The sequence below is a fragment of the Musa acuminata genome, chromosome BXJ3-11, assembly GCF_036884655.1.
Source record: "Musa acuminata AAA Group cultivar baxijiao chromosome BXJ3-11, Cavendish_Baxijiao_AAA, whole genome shotgun sequence".
In the NCBI taxonomy this organism is placed as follows: domain Eukaryota; kingdom Viridiplantae; phylum Streptophyta; class Magnoliopsida; order Zingiberales; family Musaceae; genus Musa; species Musa acuminata.
This window is the reverse complement of record NC_088359.1, coordinates 10,000,543-10,007,484: the sequence shown is the minus strand read 5'-3', so window position 1 is coordinate 10,007,484 and position 6,942 is coordinate 10,000,543.

The window sequence follows — 6,942 nt, the reverse complement described above, 5'->3', positions numbered from 1 at the left end:
ATACGGATTGGCTCCGTAACTTGAGAATTGTTCTCACGGCGGAGAAAATCATGTACGTTCTTGATATTGTGATGCCTATGCCTGAGGAAAGGGTAAGCGAGGATGAGATCGCTTGCTACGTGAAGTATATTGATGACTCCACTCTTACTCAGTGCTATATATTGGGCTCTATGACTCCTGAGTTACAGAGACAACATGAAAAGATGGATGCCAGATCCATTCTCCTACATGTCCGCAAATTGTTTGAGGAACAGGGAAGGACTCAGTGATATGAGATATCCAAGCGCCTCTTCCGAGCTAGGATGACTGAGGGGACATTAGTTTAGAACCATGTCTTAAAAATGATTGAGTGGATAGAGAAACTCACAGGACTAGGAGTGGTCCTAGAGGATAACTTATGTATGAACATTGTGCTTCAGTCCCTACCAGATTCCTTTTCACAATTCATAATGAATTTTAATATGAACAAGCTTGAGGTGACTCTCCCAGAGCTCCTCAATATGTTGAGGGAGACAAAGAGTACTATTAAGAAAGAGAAGCTAGTTCTCTACACTGGTGAGACCAAAAAGAAAAGGAAAGCAGAAAAGTTCCTTAAAAAGGACAAGAGCAAGGGCAAACCAGGTAAAGCAAAGGTTGCTAAGAAAGACCCAGCAAATAACAAAGGCTAGTGCTTCCACTATGGCAAAAATGGGCACTGGAAGAGAAACTGCAAAGAGTACCTTGCAGAGGGGGCGAAACAAAAGCTTGGAGAAGCTTCAGGTACATTCATTATCAGTCTCCATTTGTCAGACTCTTATGATAATACATAGGTATTGGATACCGGTAGTGCTTATCATATATGTAATTCGTTGCAGGTTCTGGCAAGGCCTAGGAGACTAGAGAAAGGCGAGATGGACCTCAAGATAGGCAATGGAGCAAAAGTTGTTGTAATAGCTGTTGGCGAGGTCACCCTACATCTGCCTGGTGGAGCTTTTATTGCATTAGATGCATGTTATTTTTGTTCCTTCTATTATCAAAAACATTATCTCCATTTCATGTTTGACAGTTAGTAGATATAAATTAGTTTTTTAGAATAATGGTTGTTCGATATTATTAGATGATGAGATCCTCACGAAAGGAACATTGCATAATGGTTTATTTATGCTAGACACTACTTCACTTATCATGAATGTAAGTGTGTCTAAGAGGAAACGAGATGAGGTGAATAGTGCATACCTATGGCATTGTAGGCTAGGTCACATCCATGAGGGAAGGATTCAAAAGTTGCTAAATGATGGATTTCTAGATCCATTCGACTATGAGTCATATGCAACTTGGGAGCCTTGCCTTCATGGAAAACTAACCAACTCTCCATTTAGTGGAATTGGAGAGAGAGAGCCATTGAGTTGTTGGAACTCATGCATAGTGATATATGTGGACCCATGTCAACTCATGCCATTGGTGGTTACTCCTATTTCATTACCTTTACTAATGATTTCTCAAGGTATGGATATGTGTACTTAATGAAGTATAAGTCCGAGGCCTTTGAGAAATTCAGAGAGTATAAGAATGAAGTGGAGAACCAGACTGGAAAGAGTATCAAAACTTTTCGATCAGATCGAGGAGGTGAGTACTTAAGTATAGAGTTTACTCAGTTTCTCAAGGACCATGGGATATTATCCCAATAGACACCTCCTTATACACCTCAGCTCAATGGTGTCTCTGAAAGGAGAAATCGTATGCTATTAGATATGGTATGGTCCATGATGAGTTTCGCTGACCTACCCATCTTATTATAGGGATATGCCCTAGAGACCGCAGCTTACCTTCTGAATAGAGTTCCAACTAAGTCAATAGTGTCTACATCATATGAGATATGGAAAGGGAAGAAGCCCGATCTTAAGGTCGTTAAGATTTGGGACTGCCCTGCCCACATTAAAAGATACAACCTCGATAAGTTGGAATCGAGGACAGAGCGGTGCAAGTTCGTGGGATACCCCAAGGAACCTTGTGGGTATTATTTCTATCATCTCGAGGACCAAAAGATCTTTGTAGCCAAGAGAGCAGTGTTCCTTGAGAAGGAACACATTCTTGGTGGAGATAGGAGGAGCATGATAGAGTTGAGCGAGGTTAAAGAATTAAGCTCAAGCACCACTCTACAGCCCGAGTCTGTTCAGGTACTTAACACATAAGTTTTAACTTTACGTAGGTCCGGCAGAGTATCCCATCCTCTTGAAAGATATGTGGGACATATTAGAGGAGAAGATGTTGAGGATATTAATCCTCAAATCTACGAGAAGGCTATTATGAGTATAGACTCCGGGAAATGGCAAGAAGCCATGAATTCTGAGATGGATTCTATGTACTCCAACAAGGTTTGGAACCTAGTTGATGCACTAGAAGCTATTGTACCCGTCGGTTGCAAGTGGATCTTTAAGAAAAAGATCAGAGTAGATAGAAAGGTAGAGACATATAAAGCAAGGCTAGTGGCTAAAGGGTATCGTTAAAGGCAAGGTGTTGACTATGATGAAACCTTCTCACCCGTAGAAATGTTAATATCCATCCGAATTCTATTGGCTATTGCAGCACACTATGATTATGAGATCGGACAAATGGATGTAAAAACTGCATTCCTCAATAGGAACCTCGAGGAGGAGGTGTATATGATACAACCTGAGGGATTCGTGTCCAAGAACTGCCCAGATAAGGTGTGCAGGTTGCTTAGATCCATTTATGGACTAAAGCAAGCTTCCCGAAGTTGGAATATAAGATTTGATAAGACAATCAGATCTTATGACTTTGTTAAGAGCGAAGATGAGCCTTGTGTGTATAGGAATATAAGTGGGAGTGCTATCACATTTTTGGTGTTATATATGGATGACATCCTGATCATTGGGAATGATGTAAGAATGCTATCCACAGTAAAAGATTGATTATTTAGACACTTCTCCATGAAGGACTTAGGGGAAGCATCCTATATCTTGGAGATTCGGATCTATAGAGATAGATCCAAGAGGATGCTTGGCTTGTCCCAGTCCAGGTACATGAAAACCATTGTCAAAAGGTTTGGCATAGAAAATTCCAAGAGAGGTCTCACACCGATGAGATATGGGATATCGCTTTCTAGGAGTATGTCCCTAAAGACTTCAGAAGAAAGGGCTAACATGGATATGATACCTTATGCTTCAGTGATAGGGTTTATCATGTATGACATGCTATGTACTAGGCCTGATATAGCACATGCTCTGAGTGTCATGAGTAGGTATCAGGCGGATCCAGTCTTGGAGCATTAGAAAGCAATAAAGTGTATCCTTAAGTACTTGAGAAGGACTAAGGATCTTTTACTAGTATATGGAGGTAGTAGTCTCAAGGTTGAAGGCTACACGAACTCAAGTTTTTAATATGATGTTGATGATAACAAGTCGAATTTGGGATATGTGTACACCTTGAATGGAGGAGCAGTGTGCTGGAAGAGTTCCAAACAAGATACTAATGCTGACTCAATCACAGAGGCGGAGTACATTGTTACAATAGATGCAGCAAAGGAGGGAGTCTGGGTGAAGAAGTTCATCATAGATTTGGGAGTCATGCTAGGTAGCGAGGAGCCGATTTCCTTATATTGCAACAATAATGGGGTGATTGCTTAAGCGAAGAAACCCAGGTCTCATAAAAAATCTAAGCATGTTCTAAGGAGGTTCCATTTAATCAGAGAGATCGTAACGCGAGGAGATGTAGTAGTGGAAAGAGTTCCATCCAAAGATAATATTGCAGATCCATTGACAAAGCCATTGTCTCAAATTGTTTTTAAGCATCATAGGAGTCTGATGGGGATCAGACACATAGGTGATTGGCTTTAGGTCAAGTGGGAGATTGCTAGTCATAGGTGCCCAACAAGCTAATCACGTGAGTGATGACATGTGTGACTTGACACAGAATCTTTTTGCTTATCATAATTTAGCATTTATCACGTTATATTAACTATTGCATATATACATGTATATATTGTGATGTCCTTGGATCTGTGCAATGAGAATCAGATTGTGATGAGATCACGATAATAAGATTGATTCACCTTTAAACATAGATCCTGAATAATCCCGGTCATAGGTTACTCGAGAGGGACATCGTGATAACCGGACAGATTGGTGTGCTGTATACCCGTCCATATGATGGATTCAGCTAGTCTCATAGCTGCTCATGTGAGGACACTAGGGATACAGTACAGGTACTCATTGGAGAATGAGTTCACTGATTGATCCGCTTACGGAATGCTGGATGGTTGATGATGCCTTATTGTCAAACAACGATTCCATCGTCCTAGTGGTGTATCTGGTCTTTAGACTTGAGATACCAAGGATGTCCTGTATGAGTGCTCCACTCTTTGATACCAGACTTATAGGTTTAGATGTCTCAGATCTAGTACAACTAGTCATTGGGAGTGGCAATCGACCTTATGAAGGCTATTGAGTGTCGATAGAGGATCATCCACTCTCGGCATCATGAGAGGAATATCTCATGTATTCTTTCTCAGACAAATCCCTGGCCAGGGTTATTCGGATTGAGAGAGAAAGAGTTCTCCGAGAGAATCCGATTAGAGCGAGACTCAAGAAGAAATCGTATGGGTCTGACAGCACCATGCTTGATATCTCTGGGATATTAGATGGATGATGGACTATAGGTATATGGTAACTGAGGATAGACAGGTTCAATAGATTGGATTCTCTTGTATCGTCTAGGGACTACGGCGTAGTGACCTAGTACATCCGTAGTCGATGAGTCGAGTGAATTATTATAGAGATAATAATTTATTAAGTTAGAAGGAGTTCTGACAAGTATGACTCACGGCCAGCTCGATATTGGGCCTAGAGGGTCACACATATATAGTAGGCATTGCGATGAGTAGAGGTTCGGATATGAGATATCCGCTGGAGCCCCTATCTTATTGGATATCCAATAAGCCCTTGAATTATTGGATCCCATGGACAAGATCCAATAAGAGCCCATGAGAGATTATTGGATAGAGATCCACTAATATAAAAGGCTTGGATAATTGGATGCAGATCTAATACCCACTAAGGGAGGATCCATTAGGATTTGACACGGGACCTCTATAAATAGGAGAGATTCAGTGGTTCATAGGCTAGAGCCTTTGCTTGCCTCTCCTATTCTCTTCCCCCTCTCCACCTTAGAGCAGGCTTGGAGTTTTGAGGAGTGTCGTTGCAGCCCTACTGTGTGGATCACCGCTAGAGAAGAGGATGCTTGACCTCCTTCACCCCCTCCTAGAGATCCGTAAGGAAACAGGGATATATGAACTCCCTATGTAACACAATCTATTCTATACGCAGTTTGTTTCGTGGATTTTTGCGCACCAATCTTCGCACGATGACGAACATCTTTTTGAAAAATTGGAGATTTTATTTTCTTGTTCTTCCACTGCACATGTTATGTCACCCCCAAGATTTTCCAACAAACCCAACATTTGATTTCTCTTGCTTCAATCAATTTGTCTCTCTTTGATCAAAGCTAGTCCTGCATCACTCAAAACGGAGATTAGATCATAAACTAATCAATTAATTTCATCATCAAAATTCAAGATTCAACAATTGACCCATGCACTCCCTACGGTATGAACTAGCTTATTCGAGGTGTTGAATGTTGGATTTTGATGATGAAATTAATTGATAAATTATTGATCTAATTCATGTGTTGAGATAAGTGTTGTAGGATTAACAATAACAATAAATAAGGTATAAAGAAGATGTTGGGCCGAAGTCAAAGATCGAACGATACATCGAAGATTCGGACGATGTGTTAGAAGCTTGCCAAGAGTTCACTAGAAGTTCGTCGAGATTTCATCGGAAGAATAATTGACATATTGGACAAAGATTACTTAGTTAATACCTTAATTGTCATAGTTAGAACTTAGATTGAGTTAGGATTGGGAGGTAATCTCACTAACTTAATTAAGGGCTAACTAGGCCCAAAATAAGGCTAAGTTGGGCTGGATAAATGGCCCACTTGACCACTTGGAGCCATACCAAGTGGTGGCACCACCCAAGGTGGGCGGTGGAACTGCTTGGGGCTCAGTCTCCCAAGTAGTCTGGGCGGTGGTACCACCCAGACTGGGCGATGGTACCGTCAACAATTAATGTTGCCAAGCAGTGGTACCACCATAGTCCAGTCTTCGAGCTTTGTCAAGTGGTCATATCGCCCATACTAGGTAATGGAACCGACCAGTGTCAGTCTGTAGGTGGTGGTACCGCTAGTATCCAGAGACCCGGGATGAGACACTTTTTAGCTCCATTTTTGAAGCCATTGGGGCCTATAAATACCCCACTCTTTTCTACATGAAAGAGTAACAAAGTATGAATAAAATCTTGAAGTGTTGAGGTATGAAAGTATTGTAAAAGTGCTAAGTATCCTCCTCCTCCCTTTCAAAGTCTTGTGATCATTCTAGTGAGGTATGCCCTTTGTAAGGGTTGTCTCCTAAACCCAAAAAAGGAGAAAGTGTTGTAAGAAGGTGGTTGGTCTTTGCCTATTAAAGAAAAACCATTAGTGAACGTAGGTCACAACGATCGAACAACTATAAATTTGGTGAGTTCTTTTCTTATTATTTACTTTCATTACTTAACTGCACTCTACATTGTTCATTTACTTCAAGTCGATATCTTCTCGATACGATTTCTTCATTATATTTTTACTAACTTGGAAAGATTTTGAATCGCAATCGTAATTTTTATCACTGTACTATTTCACTCACCCGACTCTTACTAGCATATTAATCTTAACACAAGTTCCTATAACACTGTCGATCCTTATAGTCTTGTGCAGATCGGAGCTAACGAGGTACAACCGATAGAGCGTCACCCATCATCTCAGTACTTTTCTGCGTCGGATGAGAGTTTGAGCTATCTTCCACGCTGATTCCATGGTGACTATCAATTGACAACATGTGCTAGGAAT